Genomic DNA, 22,747 nt, shown 5'->3' on the forward strand with positions numbered 1-22,747 from the left:
TTTACATTCTTTTAATCACAAAAATGCCTCTGTTAGTTTTCATCATCATGTTCATTACCTAATAATAAGGGTTCTGATTCCTTTTTTGATCAAGTATCTGGTGCCTAAGGAACAAGAGTGTTCTCCCATAGCCTGGAACAGTCAACCTACCTGATAACGCTGCCAAAGATATTAACAAACTCCTTCCAGTTGTAGCACCCCCCTTTACTCAATATATCCTTCCTCTGCCCAGGTATTGTTCTATCTACCTCAATCTGCCTGCCTTCTTCTGTAAGCTTGAAAACCCTTACCTGCATGTTGATGTTCTTAATACTTACAGACTTCCCATTATCTCTAAAGTCTTTCTTTCTAAAGTATTTGAAAAGATAGTACCTACCCCATTAACTGACTGGCTCTCCAGTGTTTTTGAACTGTTTTCTCAATCTGGCTTGAGATGTCATCGTCATCGTCGCTCTGGCAACCCTCAAGGTCCAGTGTTAGGCTCACTGCTATTGTCTGCTTACTTCACACTGTTTCCTTCGCCATGGTTGAAACTTATTTGCCAAGCTGACCAAACTTGCAAATTTAGAATTAAGTCTTTTCCACAGTTTAAAATCTTTCAACTCAGCTCTGGCATTCCACCCACACACTGAGGATTTCAGAGACAGCAACAAAAAACATCCTTTAATAAATAAGGCGGACTGCAATTTCTACACACACTTTTGTTTAATCAGGGCTCAGTAACTGTGCTGTCCTGTTTTTTGGCACCTATTACTCACTCAGCTGTCTTGGGGCATCCCTCTTTGATTATGCCCGCCCATTCCATTGCTTTCCTAATAAGGTTCTCCAGAGAGTTTTCCTTTGCCTTGCAGTGCCTTGCTATGTCCTGCTAGAATTTGCTACTGAATTTCTTGAGCTTTGTTTTGTTTTATTGCACTTGTGTTTCTGTGTGTTTGTGTTTGACCTTGTGTTTGCAGCTGAGAATCCAAGAGTTGTCTATTTTCATACTTGGTCAGCCATTAGGGCCTTCAGGTGGCTGACAACCAAGTCAATGTGTTTAGTCCCAAACTGAACTATTAAGTACAATGAATGCATGTCAGTGAGGGTCACTTTAAACTGATACTTTTCAAATAGCACAAATGGAATTACCTATGTGAAGTTATCTTCCTCCTCCACTTTTCTTTCAAAGAAAATGGTGAGATTTCATTAATGCAATTATCTACACTTTGCATTTCTAATCTAATCAGTGTTGTTAAAACTGAGCCAGCTCAGTGACATTTACATGGAAATAGCTGACAACCAACTCAAACCATACAAAACTGATTAATTGTTTTCAACTTAGTTCATAAGAGACTGACTTTTCTTCCTGCTTCGTAATTCTAAGTGTCTTCTGCTTTGTGAGCACAGAACAATTGAACTGATCTTCCAGGGGGCGTCCAATCTGGCTGGAAAAAAAAAAAAAAAGCACAGTGAAGAGGAGAGTGGGCCAATGCAAAGATAAGAGTTATCACTGGATGAAAAATTAGGACAAAACCCTTTTTTCAGTCACTGTCCCATTTGTGCCAGTTCAAGTTAAATATCTTTGTTTGTCTGCTCATCCAGAAGTACATTTGACAGCAAACTGAAATGTTGTGCATCTAGTTCCCAAAGCATTCAAAACATTCTTCCATGTTGGTCTTCATTGTGTGTGGCAGAGGTAGATCTCTGTCCTGACTGGCCCTTATCAGCCAGTTGGCACAGGCTGCTCCCCACCTAGAAGAGGAGGGAAAGCCGAGCTATGAGTCTTTTCTGTCACCTTTTTAACAATCTCTTGAACCTCACAACTGCATGAACTTTGTCCAGCCATTGTCATTGACAACACCTCTTGAACAGTTACTCTGATGTATGTCCCTCAGTTTCAGAACTGCAGCGACAAAACTGCCTCAGTTTTCACTTATCACTCTTAAGATGTCTGTGTATTGCGATCTTAAATTTACAAACAATAGCCTGTCCATAATAATGATAGATTCCTGTGAAAGGCAAATTTGCTGTAGAAACAGAAGTTCATGCCGTGACTCATTTTCCTCAGGACAGCAGAAACAGGCAGTAATGACATGAAAAGAAGACGTCACCTCCTTCTTATTACAAACGGTTAATCCAATCAAAACCTTTTCAGGAATAAGGCCAGACATCAGTGAATTTCTGCGCTCCCACAGCAATTAATTTGCCAAAGAGGTTACTTTTTCCTCCTATTTGGCATGTGAAATCTTTTGTCAAAGACCTGTATCAAAGCCTGCTTGCCCCAAGATGATCATTTCCATGATGTCTAGTTTGCTACAGTGCACAGCCTTTTGATTCATGTTTGTGTTTATGCACTGAGGAGAGGGACTCCAGTAATGTTGTTTGTTTTGTTTTATCCTCTTAGAAAGGGGCTTTTACTGATGAGGGGATCTGAAGCAGAAAACAAACATGAGTAAGTTGACCACATAACATATTTCCGCATAATCAGTCTAGCCACTCCTGCAAGAGAACAACTAAACAGTTTCATCTGAGAATGATAAAATGACAAAATGAGTTCTAGCTGTGGACAACTAGAACTAGATTTCTTCAGCACAGTTGTTAAAGAGGGCATCTGTGCTCGCCATTTTTGAATAAAGGAATGATAAAGATGAGGATAAACTCACAATAGCATAGTTGCATGTGTTATCACAATTATTGGCTATTTTGATACTTTCAATCTACTAAACTATCAAATTTTGATAGTTTTAGCGGGATGGTAAACCCAGTTACAAATGTGAATTCTCATATTTACCATAACTCTTGAGGACCGTCTTCATTGTTCATTTCAATTTCAATATTTTTTTTTTCCCCAGTAATACTTTCCCGGAGGGCTGACTAAGTGTACCTATTTCACTTCCAACAAGTGGAAAATAGCCTGCGTGTTGAAAATGAAATAAAGCTCTCCTAAAGTGGAGTTCATCATCTAAAGCTGCACCTGAAATACATTTTGAAATGCAGCTCAGCACTGTGTCATGTTCTTCTAGTCATAACTCTGTAAAAGACTTTATTTGTAGCCCCTTTTTTCAAAATGTTTAAGTTTACAGTGTATATGGGTTTAGGACATTATGATGAAGCATACATGCATGTCTGCACAGGGGACATCAGTGGATACCCAAAGAACCCACTTTCATTCAGATATCTTGAGGCGAGAGGTCAAGGGGTTCCTTTTGAAAATGGATATGCCAATTGTGGAGCAATATTTTTCCACCTTGCGGACCTAGCGTGACAGCTTGGTACCAGTGGAATCCTTAATTTTGTCTGGTTTCATATGACACCAGTAGCATCACTCCAGTTGTAAAACTGAGTCCACTACAGCGTCTGAAATACGGTATATCATATGAGAACACCAGCATAACCTTGTAGGAACAACACCAAATCTGCGTGTGATGCTGGTGCACTACTGTTAGTTACTATGGTTCAATGAGCCTAGCGGATGGATAGCAGGTGCAGATGAAGGCTGCCAAACAAGGGCACACAAGTTAGGAAGAATAAAAAATAGGACTGGATTCTCATAGGATTTCCTTGAATGTGAAAGTAACTTTTATTCCCTCCGTAGCAAATAAAGGTTACTCTCCCGCACACCATCTGCACTACAACATGTTGTTTATTTATTTATTGCAAAGTTTCGGTGCATTGACCTTCCTCCTCCGCAAAACTCTCTCTATCCAGAGCGCACCTCAGATTCTTAATTTCATTGTTTTTTACACCAAATGGTGACAATGAAAACAGTTTAAATGAGAACTTACATTTTTTTTTCTGTCGGTTTTTAGTTGCACATTTGCCACAATGTATAATATACAATAATGTCATTGCTACTAGGCATGACAAGGGTTGTTGACACTGAAATGCCAAACTGCGTTGTCAATACCCAACTTACCAATCTTTAACTGGCCTACATTTTGCAACCCTTTCCTCTGCTGTGCTGGCATCCCACTGGCTCTGTGGCTGCTTGCACTGAGATCAAAATCCTGGTGCTGGCACTGAGAGCTTGTAAGAGACCGACTCATCAGTAACTCCTGCTCAGGGTCAAGTCCTACATGCCAGCCCAGGCTCTGCACTCTATTACCAGCTGCTGCAGTATCTCTTCTTTTAACAACCTCATCGGTGCTCCATTTGGCTTTGTTCTATGTTTTGGCTCCCCAGTGGTGGACTGATCTTCCTATGAGGATAGCAGAGTCACTCCCTGTCTTACATCCTGAAATTTTTTCTTAAAAGAAAAAAAAAAAAGTTTGCCATCTGCCATTTGTCATTGACTTGCTTTGTGATTTTTTTTTTTTTCATTTTCCATCCCTTAACCACTTAATTTCTTTTTCCATAAATTTTCCCTTACATAACTTTCATTTTCTCCGTATTGTATAACAATGCCACATTCATTTCCTTTATCTGTGGGTTGCAACACTTCATTGAATATGTATCACACTTAATATACATTGTGCCACATGTTCCAACAAAAGCCACCATTGTCTTATGGATGCACCATTATATCAAGTAGAAAATATCTACGTGTCGTGAATCATTTTCAGACACGTTTCCATTTAATTCAGCAGGACACATTTGGTATTTTGAAGACCTTGGGATTTTTACCAGAAATTAGTTCTAGTTTTGCAGGTTTGAACAGAGCTTGGCCACACAGCAATTACAAACCCACCAAGGGGATCGAAGTGAGTCATATTAATTGTGACAATTTTAACACTCACAAACCATAATTAAAGATATTTCCTGTTAGAGAATGGGCCAAAGAGGTATGACAGACCTGTCAGTTGCAAATAGCACAGACAAAAATACAGGCTTTTACTTTGTGGTCAGTAATGCATCACTTTGAATGTGACCATCAATTGCTCTTTGCAAAGTTGCATCAGAGCATATTCAGGTGATGGAGAGGGTGAGGTTATTGAGGGCTTTGTATGTAAAAAGAGGAACCTTATAGCCAATGCAGAATTTTAAAAGTGACCCAGTGTAGTGCTAAAAAAGTGGGGGTGATGTGGTCAGTGAAGGGGGTCCAGGTTATCTCTTTTGCAGCAGCAAGAATCATAAGCTGGGTGGTTTGGAGTCTGTTGATGAGTTTTTTTGGACTAGCAGTGAGAACAGTAGTTTCAGTAAGGAATACTTGTCAAAGTTACTGCTTCTCTTCTTAATGTGTCTTAACCTTGGAGTAAAAGTGATGATAAATTACGTCACTCACACTTAATCAATGAGGATAAGCAATATTCATCGCAAGTGAAGCCATGGTGGAGAATCAGGGAGGGACAGCTACTTGTATTTTATACAAGCAGAATATATTGATAATTTTATTTATTTATTTATTTATTTATTTATTGCTTTTTGCATCTTAATCACAAAATCATATGTCCTTCAAGCATGAATGGTGGGGCTATAGATCTATTGCCATCCCTCCACTGATGCATTTATCAGTCATGTGTAGTATTTTAGAAACTGTTGGGTTGGTTCTGATGAAACTTGGGTCAAAGATGTATTTAGCCTTTGAGATACAACTTGTATAAAATCACAGGGTGCCCTGAGGGGTTGAACCTAAGCAATTTCCCTCCAGTGATGCTCTCTGGCCTTGGAAGTAGAAACAGTGTTAGCTTTCACTGTTGCAATGTTTTGCACTGCTCATATTTATTCATTATAATAGTTTTATGCTTTTGTGGGAAAAAAAAAAAAAAAATACAAGTATTTGTAATCCATATCTTTTATACACCTACTTTTTGCATTAATATTCCATAGATGTTTATAATTTATGGGTTTTATCTTTATGTTATATATTCTTCTTGTGTTTTTATATTCTGTCCCATTTTACTTTAACCAGGGCAGTTTTGAGAGCAGTTATCCAGGATCATTAGTGTTAGACTTTAGGTCGCTTATCTGAAAGTGACTGCAGAGCTTGCTTCATGGGGCAGGCCACCGGTGTTGTTTCTCCGATTTGCAGACAAGAGCAATGTGGCATCAACAATGCATTCTTTTTGTTGCATCAGAATACAGTCCTCCTGTCATTAGGCTGACAAACCGAGGCTTTCCACATGGCATTGTGTCCATGAGTATTAATTTTCTTTCTTGGATGTCTGGAGTCTCCTTTGCACTCTGCTGTGGTCCAGATGTATAACTACTGTTGAACAAACAGAGGACCTTAGTGGTTCACAGGAAGAGATTGCAAGCAGCCTTATCTGTCTTGGACCAGGTGGCAGGAAACCGCAGGAAGACAGATGCTGCTGATGGGAAGGGAGGTGGAGGGAAGCGTGTGAGAGAGAGAAAAAAAAAGTGACAGAAAGAGACCAGAAAACAGAGGGTTCAATTTCATTTTACAAATGCTAAAGACATTTAGGCAGGCAGTATCAGGGTCCTCCTCTGAAAGTTTTTTATGTTCACTATAAGCAATTTTGTGCATTTTTACACTGTTTGGTGTGGTGTGACACCTCTGTTATTGATGAGCTTGTAAACAGCTGGAACCCAATTTCATCCAAAACCAATTTGGCTTGCATTCATATGTTACATGATTGATTGCTGTCTACAGACAATATTCAGGTTTGCTCATGGACAATATATAACACAGAACTCAAGCACATTTAGTCAAACTTCTTTATTGAGTATTTGATTACCATGTAATTCTTGTGGACAGCTGCAGCATAATGAAATGTTTACATGGTGCGTAGAGGTTTCCGTGGTAACCACAGCTGTTGCCCCTGCATTTGTCAAGTTGTGTTTTTTGAATCCCGGTTTCAATCTGGCTTTTTAAATTTTACTTTACTGCTGGAAAATTAATATCTAGGAATAAGGAAACAGCTGGAGAAAGTAATGGGATACATCTACACTTTGGTCGGCGAGCCCCAAAAAACTGTTGGTGAGTGGAAAATCAGGGCGACAGTCATGTAATGTGAACTCGGCATTACCACACCTGCACACTTTGACATTCAGACCCACAGCTCTGATACACTCTTCTCCCCTAATGAGCAGTCAGGCCTTTGGATGCTGGTGGCCACTGACAGGTGTGTTTGGAGGTGCTTTTAGTTTTTGCCTTTTGTATATTGTAATTTTTACTTATGTCTTGAACTACTGACTGTTTGTAGGCCTTACTGATTTTAAAGAGTTGCTATTTATGTGCAGATTTTAATCAACTATTTTTACCTTATTTGTATTTTTGTTTAGGGTGTCGTTTACTCGTGTTTTTCTGTGATTGTGTGAATTTGTAGGTGTTGGAACACAAGTGTGTATTTGGTGAGGTCCCGGTCCCCATCTCTTTTTGGCACTGGCGTAAGCAGAGACTTGCCTCTGGTCTGTTAGTTTTTCCTTTCTTCCCCCAGGATTCCTTGCGGCAGTCAGTAGGTGGATTTTAGATTTATGTTGAATAAAGTTGTTTTAAAGAAATTACTCAAACATTTTGAGCAAAATACCGTTATTTCCGACTTACCCAGACTAGATGTTCGATGCTATTGTCACCTCTGTATGTCTAGTGGTTCAGTGTCAGTGGGTAGGATTTCATGTTAGCTTAGCATAAAGACTTGCAGTCTATTGGAGTCATTAACCTAGCTTCATCAAAATGAAAGAAATATCCTTAGAAGGAAGGATAAATGTGTTCAGTGGTTATAATCCTGTAATCAATTTTCTCTGTAAGACACACAAAGAACATTCAACACAGGATAAATACCAATGGAGCAGAAATGACAGATAAAGGTTGTTCTATATTACACTAGTTTATACTGGTGAATCTGTCTGCCTTTTCCTAAGTTAACTAAGCTCAGTCAACTTTGCTCAGTTTTAACCACACTTAATCTCATTCCAAACAGGATTTTCGCAAATCAAGCCAAAGTTATGTGGAGCAAGACCCAGCAACTGGATTAGCTGTTCTCAAATAAATGATAGGGTATTTTTACCTTGATCAGTCTATTTCTTGAAGAGCAACTTCTCTGCCTCCCAGCAGAGCTCCTAAGTTAACGCGCAGCAGTTGCAGGAGCCAGAGCAGGCTGCACTCATGAATGCACTGTCACCATGAATGATTTTGTGACTAGGCTGGCTCGTGTGGGCCAGGTGGAGTGGGCAGGGCCAACAAAACTACAACTGTGCATATCCATTGAGTGCCACAAGCAGCCGCCTTAGAAAAAAGCTCACTCAGCGTATACACTGACTTCTGATGCTCAAATTCACTCAAGGGATACATGAAAGAGTGAAATTATCACAGGAATTTATGACAAAATATGCACCATCGTGATTAGAGTATTTCATTGCTTTTTATTACACAAACTGTAATACAATGTACTATACTGCGATGGAATGAATTGCCATCATACTTCAGCAACTGAACACCACAGCCAGCAATCACAGTGGTTGTCTAGGCTGAGAGATACATCCAAGTCAAAGTATTAATCTAGCAGCAGGTTTCTACAGCTGGCAGCCTGTCTGAGATGACTAAATGTCCTTGTATTTCTCCCTGCAGGGTGAGCAGGCATGCAAATACACAAACACATACACACAGAAGGTTCGAGGGACACGTGTCCCTTAAACTCTGAAATTACTTCTTTAAGGGAGAATCAAAGTTACAAAAGACATTTTTTCCCCATATTGTATGACAGTGTCACATACATTCTGTATCTGCTTGTTGCAACACTGTAGCTACATCAAACTTGCCTTGAATGAAATATTCAAACGCAAGACACCACTGTTTAGCGGCTGCAACATTACATCAAAAATAAATATCTAAACGTCTTCTGTATCATTTTATACATATTTCCCTGTGATTCAATGCGTTATATTTGGTGTCTCTAGAAACCTTGGGCTCTTCACTACAATTTTACAATACAGTTTTGTGGGTTTGAACGAAGCTCGGCTGTGCAGCAGTGACAAACCTACCCGTAGTTACAGCAGAGTTGCAGAGGTTAAAGGTTGTCACATTCACATTCATTCACACCTTACACGTAGAAAACACACACAAGGTCAGTGGAGATATTGATGTGCCATGATAACCTTGAGAAACAAAAGGAAAATGAAAGGCTTTTTACAGTCATCTACTGTGAGGCATTTCACCTCATAAAAAAAAAAAAAAAAACTCTTGCCATCCTCTTATTTCTCATCCCTTCAGATTTTTTTTTTATTGTTCAAGAAAACCAGAGTTCAGGTAAGTGAATGCAGCTGTCATGACCCGGCTCATGAGCCATGACAAAACCGGGAGACATGCAGCTGTTAAACTGAAAGGTATACACATTTATTACTAAATATACAATAACTTAAAAACACTTTAAAGTTATCAGGCGTGTAAATCAATGTGTCAGCAGATGGATGAGTGGTTAGGTGGTGAATAGAGGGTATTGTATAATATAAAATCTAGACAGAACATGGCTAAAACCAACCTAACCAGAGCATGGTGCATGGTGCTGTCTCAGAGAACATGCTCTGAGACAGCCAGGCCTTGAATACCACTGGGAGACTAGCCAGCAGAGATGGAAGACAGTAAATTACATTTACTTTTGTTACTGTAACTGTGTTTTGTATAAGTGTACTTTTTAAAGTAGTTTTTTAAAATGAGTAAACTTTAATGATCAATCACAGATTGTGGAACCTTTCCAAATGAGGAGGAATCTGCTTCTACTTTGTTGGTTCTACTTTGTCATTTCCAATTTCCAATAAAAGCTGCACAATGAAAAACTGCACATGATCAGGGGAAGTGAGTGCCATTTAGACTCAGCTGGCAGAACTGAACCATGGATAAAAGGGGAATAACGTCAGTGAGCTGGCCTGATGAGAACCATGTAGACTCTACCACCATTATGTGCCTTTTCCACATTTGTCAGTTGAGTCTACAGGGTCCTCACTTTGTGGCAGTTTTGCACAATGCACCTTTTAACAAAATGTAGTTTGAAGCGTGTTTTTTCATCCCTTTATATCTTCATGGAAAACATCACACTTAACACAGTTACAGGTTTGAAAAAGTAACACCATAATTTTTATTCCAGGTACATTTTAAAAGAGCTAATTTTTACTTTTACTTCAGGAGGTATATGTTGAAGAACTGCTGTAAAAATCTAAGTAAAATATCGACAAAGTAACGGTACTTCTACTTGAGTTGCAATTTGTAGTTCTCTTTCCACTGCTGCTAGCCAGGTGTTCCCAGCTGCAGTGACTGACTGACAGACGAGAGGAAACAGACAGGAGATTGTATCAGAAACTAGGGGGATTGGCAGCAAAGTGTGGTACCGGCAGTAAACAACCCAGCCAGGTCCTGCACTGGAACCACAAAGTGTTTTAAGGCGATTTTAATAGAGAGGCCACAGTTAGTGTGACAACATCAGCTTCCATGAACCTCTCTGTTCATGCCCAGCCAGTGATGTTAAGTAGCCAACACCACATCCCAGTAGAAGACCAGGCCCAACCATCTCATCAACACACTCCCAAGACAGCATCTGGGTACACACTCACACACACACACACACACACACACACACACACACACACACACACACGCACGCACGCGCGAGCTGAGCTTGGACTGGAGCATGGCCTCCTCACCATCACAGCTGTGGATAACATAACTTTAGTGGAGCCAATAAATCCACTGGTGAGTTGTATATTTTCTAAGGTTAAGTGGAGTGGGTTTGTGTGTGTGTACATATGTATGTGAGATATACAGACAGGAAAAAGTACAACATATACAGTATACTTACATATACAAAGAAAAATAATTATGAGTAAACACATTTTATTCTATGAAAATGCATAAGTAAGAGGTGAAAAAAGCATCAATGATATAAAAAAATACAAAATGGAGAATAATCAGATAATTTCAATCAGTAATTCTAAACACCTTTAAAATCATGAAAATATGGTGTGAAAGCGATGATGGACTATCGTTTTTCCATGAAAAAACAATTAAACATAATTCTATGCATTATCTGTAAATATACATATCTTAATATCTGATGTCAAACCAGTACATGTCAGTAATGATATTCTCTTTTTCACCCTTCAAAAACAATTCTCTAAAAATTATAAGCCGGTTCAGCACCAACAGGGAGAAGCCGTCTCCTTTCTAAACTGTCTTTGCCCTTGATTTAATGTGTTTCCTGTGTTCCAAATCGCATACTTATACTTTTTACTTTTAGTATGTACTGCAGCTGCCCTTTCAAAGTATGTAGTTTAGTATGCAATATGCATGCTAATTCTTTTTTTCCCCTACTAAATAGTATGGTAGTATGAGTATTGGAACGCAGGGCAAGAGTCCATGGTGCACACCTGAGCTATGGCAGCTGCTTTGGCCCAGAATGCACGGTGCTTCCTGTAATTGGGTCGGCTCGAGGTCGGTTCACATTCACACTGCAGGCAAACCGCTCCAGAGTTCATTTGTAACTTTAACAAGACCACCTCCTCAACGGGGTCTCATTCAAGTTGTTTTTGACCAGATACGAGTGTGACTGCTTGTTACACACCTGCCCAAACAAACCGCATCAAGGGGGTAAACACACCAGAAATCGATTCGGTCTGACTAAACAAGGCAGGCGTGAAAACGCTCTTAATTAATGCCATCCATAATGCCTGTGTTTACCCTGCTGTTGGTGTCAGAATAGGTGCTCTGAAACTATTCTCATATCTACGCCATGTAGAAGTAAGGGCTGCTAGTCAAAGCCAAGGACGCATTCTTGATAGCATTGCATGACAAAAGCTATGAAGGCTTCACTTTTCAAACAGTTGACCGAGACTGGATGTTTGCATCACCAGAAAAGTATGTTGCCAGAAAGGTCTATATTTACATCTCACTATACTACTATATAATACTATGTATTTGTGCATGCCTTAGGGTCAGGGTTTCATCCTTGTACAGACGTCTCTGGCATCGTGCATATAGAAATACGTATCTGGGGTGCTATTTTACATTTTACACTAATGCTTCTCAGCCGTACTTGAAGGGTCCACCCAACTGGAGCAGTCTACCATGACGTAGCAGCCACGAAATACCGCCTATCTCGGCTGCAGCCTTGGCTTTGAGACGCAGTTGAGGTTCAGGAGGTTAGCAGGTTAAAGCAAATCCACGCTTGACTGATGAAATAATTTTTTCTTTCTATCATGTCACATTTTTCAAACTTCTACCACATTCACTGAAAATGGCAATCAAAAATCTTATCACTTTACTTGGTTTGTGAGCCCAGTGGTGACTTCTCACTGCTCTCCTGGCCCGTCTCTCTCCTGGCTGTGTGTCAAACAAACCAGCACACAGTATACACACTGCTACCGACAGCCTGCATGCACCGCTACTGACAGCCTGCACACACAGCTACTGACAGTGCCTGATAGGGGGAGAAGAGTCACTCCTCCCCTCCCCCCTTTTGGTCATGCCAAGTACGCAGATGAGCTCAGCTATAAGCCAAGTTGAGAATAAAACGAGGGAGGTTACCTGCCTTTTAGAAAGCGGTTATAGAATTTTTCAGTTTAGAACGGTGACCAGAAAACTCTCTTAATCACTGTTCAAGGTTTATTATAACCTCTGTGTGCATTTCTCATTTACCTTGACTTTGTATGTTTTCAATTGAGTTTGTATCCGCAATGCTCAGTTTCATTATGCCCTCTTCATTTGGATGTTTTGCTTAAATTGTACTTCAATGTCATTGGAAATTAGGGCAACCTCACTGATTTTTTAGCATGAATAAAAGTTGAATGAAAAAGTGAAAATAAATGAATGAATATGGAGGGCAACCAGTTGTATAACAAATACTAAACACTACACTACTCCACTGTTACACAAGATTGCATGGTTATGGTGTTTCACTGCCTCTCTCATCATCATCATCATCATCATCATCATCATCATCATCATCATCACCGCAACCATCATTATCTTCATTATTATTACTATACATCACTATTATCATTATTATACATTAGTATCTTCTGGTCCTTGTGCCGCCAGCTGACAGCTCGTTTGAACGTATCAGTAAGTTTGCCACACTTGGCCGCATCTAATGCCCTCTTTATTGTAAAACCATGTATGTCTTTCTTTTTCTTCTTTTTTTTCTTTCAATTTTGTTTATATGTGATTTCTATCTGTGTATTAAGGCCTGTCTTTAGCTGTGGACACACTTTCCGGGTGTATTTTGTCGTGGTATTGGGAAGAGGGGTGCTGTCAGCAGCAGTGTGTCCATCTATTTGCCACACAGGAAGAAGACAATGGACCTGGACAGGACATCGGGACAGATCTTTTGCCTTTTGGTGCAGATCTGAAAAACTAAAGCGCATAATTTCACACCGGGTCCAGTGTGTATAGTTTCTCATGAGTAAAAATTTGTGTGTGGATACTCTGCAGTCCGTGCTAGAGTTTTGCGCTGCCCTGGTGAAAGCGCTTTAAGTCAGGATCTGGAATAATTTATTGACTGCTGATCATGCTGAAATCTTACAGTGGGTACGGCAGATTAATCATATGACTATTTTTCTTTCACCACCCGACACCCCAGCTTAAAAGCCTCTTGCTAGTTACATCAGCAGGTGAGAGGAGAAATAGGGAAGGCAATCTGGTGCAACATTCAATCACTTTATTGTCAAATGTTTACATAGACCTTAACCATACTAATTGGCTCTAGAATAGTGATGTAGGAACAACCGTTTGAATGTATTGACCTTTTTTTTTTTTTTTTTTTTCCAGAGACTGGTATTAGCCTTCCAAGCACAAACATCTATCATAGTGTGTTGCTGTGTGTGTGTGCATTTCCCTCCCTCAAAAGTAAAAACACAAATTTTGTTTCAGGCTGGCTGCCTTTGGTCATTATTATCTTTCATGCTGTTCATAGCTTTCATCATTTATTTAGCCCCATATGATTGTGGACAGAGTTTTTGATGTTTATATTAATTGTTTAAGAAATACACTTACTAGCACACTGTATATTCAGTTTCTGTGATTTCAACATGCGACTGTACCATTTTGAATTTTGTCTGGGCGTAATTACAGCTTTTAAAGGAATGCTGCAAAATTAGTTTTCCAGGCGTTCTGAATGCAGGGTTTGACTGCACCAACACCAGTGGCCTTTATCTCTACACTTTTCACAGATCTGTGCATTTAAAAGGATTTTGTCTAGGGCAGTTATTACTGGTAGGAGCAAATGCTCGGGAGGGAGATGAAGTGGAACGGAAACCTTCGACAACATGGCCCAGAAGGAGTAAGCTGGAGGGAGAGATTTGGCTGCAGAGAAAGGCGGAGGGGGAGAGAGAGAGAGGGAGAGAGAGAGAGAGAGAGAGAGAGTTTTTTAATCACTTTATCAGCAATGCAAAGGACATTCAACAGGCACAAGCAGCAAAAAGCAGAGTTGATGTCACTGAACTGGCGTACAGTGGTAATCATTTATAGTTTTACAGAAAGAAATGCTTTTCATGTTCTGCTCAAAAGCATTCCTCGTTTCATAACCTATGTCATCTTAGAATTATTTATTTCCAACCACTCAGGGCTTAATCATTGTCACTTCTATAGACGCTGTCTGCTATCAAAGGTCACCACTAGAACTGTGTCAATCCAAAGCCTCGATAATGGAAGTTATTCATTTTAGTAATTTGAATTCAGATGGCCAAACCCATATACATGGTATTTTTTTTTTCCTCACTGCTTTGTACGTATTACACTCAGCTTTCAAATGTAATGACCATGGTCCACATATTTTCATCATTTTTTAGTTTGAAAGGGTGACATTTTTCTAGCAGGTTAAATCACTGGACGGAATATGGAAGACAAATGTGTATTGCACCAGCGATGCCTTTCCTTTGTGTCACCAGTATTTTATTGTTATTACATCAGAATCATGTTTCACAGCAGAGGGGTTTGTTTCCTCACACTATTTTCAGGGAGTCCCAAGTGTTTTCTAAGCTCCAGTCACATCCCGAGCTAACTGGTTTGAACAGATTGTGTCTTTTCTTTTCTTTCGTTTTCTTCTCTTCTTTTCTTTTTGTTGAATTTTCCAGCAAGGAGTTGCAGGTATCCCAGATACAGTATGGATGGACTGCAACCTAAACCTGCAGAGTATACTGTGTAAGCATTCTGAGGATGCAGACTGGACAGTATGCAATGCAATATATACACATCAGCTTTGTACATGTCTCTGAGGTGCAGGGTCCTCCATAGAAGTAGAGAGTACTCACCTGGGTGGGAATATAGCCATCTGAGGAGATCCAGGGCCATGCCCCCCTACAAGCTTTTAGTGCTCTCTCTAGGTTTCAAAGAAGGAAGATCAAACAATGGAATTGCCTTTAAATAGCACAGTTATTTTACTTGGTAGCAAACATCAAAACATCAGCATTATTATTCTGGTCTCAGAACTCCTTTCTCTATTTGAAGACTTCGTACATTTTACATAGCAGTAGGACTGAATGTAAAATGAACAAAATGGGGGGGAAAAAGGCTCCTTTATTTTCCGCCTTTACGGTAGAAACACATGTCTGTTTTGTTTAACATCATAATAATCACACAGTGTTAAAGCAATTCAACATGAGCAGGGGAAAATAAAGTGTTTCTGGACTCATCAAAAGCTGACTGGCACTGCACTCACATTGTGCTTTGTGCTGTAGCCGAATTGTGTGGAGATGAAATTCTATCTTATAGCACGCCACTGACAATGTGGACAAGCGACTTGGCAGGACATGCTCACACACACACGCACACGCACACGCACACACACACACACACACACACACACACACACACACACACACACACACACACACACACACACAGTGTGGGATGCAATCTGTTTAGAATGAAAGCTTAACTTTTGTGTTTGTGAAGTGGCCAGTTGCATTTCATCGGATTGGATGAAATGCAATTGAAAATACAGCAGACTGAAAAAAAAAGTAACTGGCTGGAAACACACTTGGATTCAGCTTTGTGTCCCACAGCTGCTCATCACCCGGTGATGAGCAACTCACTTGCAATAACACGATGTACTTTTAATCTTAATACCAACAATTCCCTTTTGAGTCATCTATTTATTTATATAATTCAATCTGCAGAGGGTTGCCATGGTTCGTGTCAGCTTCCTCTCGACCCTGCTTGTTCCCCTTCATGTTAAATGACAAATTGTCCAAAAAAAGTTGAAGAAGGAGGGTAAATTTGGGGGTCAGAAGGCAGAGAGCGAGACAGGACCTGATTTAGGGAGATACAATCGATTGTTGTTGATTGCCTGATTGATTAATTGATAAACATAGATGACAAGGAGGATTTATGCGCACAGTGAAGGACAACGGCTATTGATTTTGTGATGTAATTGTAATACAAATCAGCACCATGAGTGACTAAGCATCTTACCCAGTGACTGACAGAAATTAATCATGAAAGACTGTCTTTACTACTGCATCATACCCCTTTTTGATAAGTTATCTTGCCTGGGACCTGACTACCGTATTTTAAGCATTTTCTGTGTATGCAATATTTACATGCAGAATGTGATTCAGAAATACTTTAGCCAGTGATGTGAGACGACAGGAAATAATCACCTAAATTAAGTACTTCTAGACTTTTTTTTCCCCTTTTTTTCCCCCTGAAAATGTCTAACTAAAATATTACACACACACAAAGAGAACATGAGCATGCCAAACAATGTGCTGGCATTAAGCACTCGTTAATTTATCTCAGGAGCAGAAAAAGGGAGAAAATGAGGAGTTTAATGGTGCATTAGTGAGGAGCCAGTGGAACGGGCCCTGGGCTGTGTGTTTTGCAACTATTATGAAAACCAGCCTGTCACACACTTTAGCCTGAAAAAGCAGACCAGTTGGCATCCTGCACTGTAATGTGATGCTCCCTCAAGACATGGTCTTTGTGCCTTGGCTGTTTTTGAGGCAGAGACAGAGACAGAGTTGTGTAACAGAGATGATGAGGTTGGATAAACTCTCTTTTAGTAATAGTTATCTTTGGTGGCTCAAGCACATAGCTTTAAAGTATTTTAAAATAACACTAAAATGTATTGATTATTGAACAGCTCATGGCAGGATTTGTGCTGTGAAGTAGACCCTACCAAATTATGTACTTAAAAACCCACCACATGCATTATCTTATCACTACCCAGCTAAAACTTGATGAAATCTGACTACGAAATAATAACTATAGTAAACACTTATGGCTGATCTGAAATGGGCATAATGACTAGGCCAACCCCAGAAAAAAACATTCCATTGATGGTGGAATATCTAGGAGGGAAGAAATTTCACAAACTGACTTGTTACAACGGTGACATCCTATTACATTACTATTACAGCACCACAAATCATTCTTTCACAAATGTCTGTAAAGGCAGACTGCATGGCTAGCTGCTTGAATTTATACACAGGGGCGCCGTAAATGGGGGAAAAGTTAGGACAATTCCAAGGGCCCTTGCCTGACAGGGGCCCCAAAAAATAGGTAAAAACTAATATAAAATTATTAAACCATCATCGAGTAAATATATATATATATATATATATATATATATATATATATATATATATATTTTTTTTTTTTTTTTTTTTTTTTTTTTTTTCATGGGGCCCAAAATTCCTGGTGGCGCCCCTGTTTATACACCTGTAGCAACGGGACTGAATGGAATACCTGAATTCAGTGATTAAGAGGTGTGTCCTAATACTTTTGTCCACATAGTGTAAATATGTTTTATTAAAATATTGATATTTTGATAAATAAATCTAACTAACTAATTACCTCAGGTAAGAAAAAGCTGCCAGACTCCACTTTGGATGAAGTCTATTTTACGTTGAAGTTGGCTACTTTGTCTGTCATCTGGCCTCTGGGCCATCTATAATGTTGCTAGCTTACACAGCCCGAGCTGCCCAGTGAAAAGCTCAAGCTATGCAACTCTCTAAGCAGTCACTGACATGTGAAGTTACAGAAAGGGTTCATCTCTGCGCCGACACGGCCCAAACCCAAACCCAAACAAAACATCCAGAGTTGGATACAGCGTTTGGATGTGGAAATGACATGCACAATCGTCAGTTTGAGGGGACTGAGAGAAAAACAGAGGCAAGTTGAGGTAAAAGCTAGGTCTCATTTTAAAACACACAGATATAGCATGGCAAACCTATACCTATGGCAAAACCTACCTACACTTTGAATAAAAACAGCAACAGATCAAATGAGTAAGACCTTGGGCTCTAGTTTCGCAGACCAGGCGAGGCGGGGGCGTAGCGCAGATGCGCTTCGCCAACTGGGTGTGGCCAGGCGGATTTTCCAAGTTTGGCACGCCGTTCTCGGTGGCGCAAGTACTCCGCCGTCCCTCCTACCGGCGCAAGGGAGGAGAGAAGGCGTGGAGTGGGTTTGACACAGCCGATTCACATTTAACCAATCAAATGAGCCCCTGTCCTTGCCTTTAAAATGCGCTGCGTGAAGGCGTAATGAAAGTTTACACAGCTGACATGGAGGTCTACTGCCGCAGGCGGAGCGGAGCTCAGGAGACAGGCGCGGAGCAGAGACCGGCGAGCAGTGCGGACACGTCACCAAAACCTCACAGGCAGGCTTCCGGAATGTAAGGCACATGAACGATGCAATAAATACCGAAAAAACACTATTCAATGCTACGATCACAATCAGCACATACATATATCTCCATATCAACTGTCCCGTCACAGCTGATGTCAGATCAAAGAAGATTGGCACCGTTTGTGCTGATCGTGAGGTTTTGGTGATGTGTGCCAGGCAGCCAAACTTCCACTGCGCCGGCTCCGCTCCGCCTTGCGCTGAAAGTAGATGTGGTTTCAGATGGCGAGCTTTTGGCGCACCTCGGCGAAGCCTTTTGGCACGAAACTGTCACTGCGCCAAGCCGAATCTGTCGGCACCTCCCCCCGCTGCGCCGGCACTCCCATCTCGGCGAACCTCCGCCTGCGAAACTTGGAGACTGTCCGCCTCTGCCGTTTCGCCGGTCGAAACTAGCTCTGCGCGGGGTTCGCCTCACTGCGCCACCCCGCGCTGCGCCGGGAAACTAGAGCCCCAATTGTCATGGAATTGTGTGTTTATTTTGTGCTTCGATACACTGTTGATAACCTAAACAAACAGCTAGTTGTAGCATTAAGAACTAGGTAAGTAGCCAGCAGGCTGATTGCAGTAACTAGTAGTTGTATGTTAATGCATTATTTGCTTTGCTCAAACTGGCATCTGCTTAAAACACAGTGTAGCAGTTCTCCTCTAGGGAAAGTAGGCCTAGTTACTGGCAGCAGAAGAAGTCACCTACATATACTGAAAACATGTTTCTGTTCAGGTGACCTGATTGGTCGAGAGCCATGTGTTATTTACAGTAACATCACTTCATCTGTGTACTTCTGCTGCAATAGGTGTCAAACTAAAAGCTGCAGGTAACTCCACTTCTGTTAAACTAGAGCTAACTGAAACAACATCATCTGTGTGGCTATAAACTGATCTGTTTCGAAATATAACTTTTGATTTGGAGGAAGAAAATGAAAACAAGGCAAACGTTACCACTCATAAAGTTTCCAGTTGGGCTGGGCTTTCTTACTTTTTTGCTGAGTATAATTAAAAAAAAAATCAATCACCACTTTGTGTACCTTTGCCTGCTCTGCACTACACTCAAGGCCCGCATGTGTGTTATGTACCTGCAAGCAAATCACAGCCGTTACGTTATTCACTATAAAACACAATATCGTCTCTTTGCTTAATTATAGTGTTTGCACAAAGGTACTTGACTGCAGGTTGGTATTTTCTTTCTTTCTTTCTTTATTTATTTATTTTTTAGCATGCAACACATTAGCCATCATTTTAAGTGAAAGAATTGTTTACCATTTTCACTCATTTTACTGCTATTGTAGAGATATTTTTACTATTTTAACAGTAGCCCAAAAACTAAATAAGTTGCAGGGTTTTTGCTTTTGTTGAATCTATTCTTCTGTTGAATTATCATGCAAGCTACCTTCAGAAACCTCCAAGATAACATTAATACCTCTTGTTTTATGTTGCAAATAATAGGATAACTGATCCTGTAATCTGTGAAAAATAAACCAAACAATTTCATCTGTAAATGTAGGTAAGTAGGGTTTCAGTTTTCATCTGTGCTTCAACCCTAATCCTTATTTAAAGTTGACAAAGAAGTGAAAATAGCTCGCTTTGTAGAGTTAAAGAATAAATTAGTAACAATTGATTGTTTTGAGAAGTGTTGGTTAAGTGGGTGCCTTCATGAAACTGAAGAATGTGCAAGTTTCATGGCTTTTGCTCGGGAAATGTTGTGATATAATTACTGCTCATAATCAGTGCTTTTACCTGAAACTGCTAACTGCAGTGCTGTGTATCCTTAATGCACGATGGCTGAAGTGGAATTACAAGTAGATGTACTAAGCGCTCTTAATGCTGTTGCTCCTATTACTGCCTCCTAATCTAGCTCAACATGGCTGCTTTTTTTTTTTTTTTTTTTTTTTTTTTTTTTTTTTAATTGGAGGTCAGGTTTGACTGAAAACCATAAATGTTCTCAGTAACCTCGTTCATTTGAGGCAGTTCAGCTCTTCTCGAGTGTTAATTATTTTCTATTTTATTGTGCAAATACACATTTGGTGTTGACTAATAAAATTATGATTGGTACCCTTAATGATGACCAGAAAAAATCCTAAGTATTCTCTCTTTCTCTAGCTCTCACCTTTTCCATGATTTTTCATTTTCACACCACAGTAGATTCACACCAAATAAATCAAGCCTATCTTTAACGTAAAAAATGGCTTTCTTTCGTCTGTGATGTGTGTTAACACTTTGTGAAATGACACGTTTACATGACAGTCACAACCTCAGTTTACGCGGCAAGTGACTGAGCAGGATGACGGGTCAGTGGAGGTTGACAGTGGAGGAATATCACACCAGAAATATTGTAATCAGCTTGTTTGTCTTGTGCGGAAATTTGCGGCGTGACATTTTACTGATAGACATGGTTTTTAAACGGAGTAGGATAATGACTGGATGTGTGCGGATAATGAGCCCAGCACAGAAGTGTGCAACATGCTGTCCCCAAAATGTAAATGAATGATGAAAGGTGGAATACAAACTGATAATGAACCTTCAGCATGCCTTCAGGATGATTGTAAACTGATTTTAAATTGAAACGGCATCACGTTTCGGAGCAAAATGACTATTGACATTATTCAATATCATTATGTATCTGTGTAGTGACTGATTGATTGACTGGTTGGCTGGTAGATTGTTTGATTGACCTCTTATTCTTGTAGATTAGTGGCATCCAAACAAATTGCTTTTGCACATTTTCTTCTTCTGCTGCTTCTTCTGGTTCTTATGCTTCTTCATCCTCCTCTTCTCCTTCTAAAGATAAAGCTATGTGTACAGAAACAGACACTTTAAAACCTCTGCATGCTGTGTTCTTAACCTGAGGCAAATGGCTTAGTAAGGCACCTAGCACCACAATGTGCTGCGTGGACATTCCTCCCGAGCTCAAACAGCAACATTTCCATGATGAAGGTTGTAGCTTATTTTAAGAATTTCTCTGTTTAAATCTTTATTTATGGCCATAAGCAAACATTTTCGAGGGAAATCCATAGCGTGTAGTCATCGTTTTCAGCTGTTCACCATTTTCTGTTGTATAAATTAAACATTAATAGTGTTTTCCTTTTATTATTAAGCCATTTGAAGACATAAATAAATAGTTGGAGTATTTTATGGCTATTTGAAAATGCATGTAATAGCTTCCGAGGCATTGATCAAGATCCACAGTGTATTACTAAGTACTGTCATTATTCATATCACTTGTTATATCAAGATTCGCGGCAGCTCCAGCACTGCTCTGTATGCAGATGGAGGCAAGTGTAATAATAATTAAACAAAACAAAACTGTCCGTGCATGACATCATATGTTATTAATTATTCATTTGTAATGCAATGTGTAGTTACCACCTAAATCATCTGAAATTTAAAAGGTGAAAATCAAATCTCTTTTACATCCTGAAGCTGTGCGTGCAGCAGTCAAACCATTCAGATGCTAAATCTTTAACAGACTTTCTCAGCTCTTTAATAATGTTTGAACAATAATAATTATATTTTGCAATCTGTATTACCTGATTCATCTTTTCATCAATTCAGCTTAATTATCTCATGGTACACCTCCTATTTGCCTGTATGTCCTGTTCCCACACCACCCTTAGTCATGCTGTGTATGCTACGCTGCCTGAATGTACAAAATGACAGAATGCTGAATCTATATATACATGTATATGGATATGAATATGTGGAGAGACACATCCAGTGTTTTGCATTGCACCCTTGCATTGAATGTGAGCTCCTGAATCACAGTAATTATGGTATGTTATCAAGACAAATTTGTTTGCTTGCATTATAACTTGCTAAATATACTGATTAGCATTTTGTTTCCGATCCTTTTTTTGATGTGGGGCTTATTTTCCGAGTTTTTCCCATCATGATGGTTGTGTTAAACATTTCTTGCTGCCCAGTACAACCACACAAGGTAAACTGGTAAATCCAAAATGCGGTTAAACCTTGCATTCTCACACTCAAACTCAAGATTATATATTGAGTGATGGAAACTACACTTGACATTTAAACTATAATAGTCCATTTGATACATTCTTCTCTGCTGCATGCAACTCATTTTTTCAACAGTGATGAATTTAAACTCAAACTACAACATACTGAACTGTTATTTTTCATACACTTGATCACCAATAATGACGCTCTTCTACTAGAGCTAGGCGGCAGATGTGGGAGAGTCGCAGCGTTCCAGAAAACCTTGCATGACTGACTTGCGTAGCAACACTTGGAGGGTCATGTGAATAG

This window comes from Myripristis murdjan, chromosome 6 (genome assembly GCF_902150065.1).
Source record: "Myripristis murdjan chromosome 6, fMyrMur1.1, whole genome shotgun sequence".
Classification (NCBI taxonomy): domain Eukaryota; kingdom Metazoa; phylum Chordata; class Actinopteri; order Holocentriformes; family Holocentridae; genus Myripristis; species Myripristis murdjan.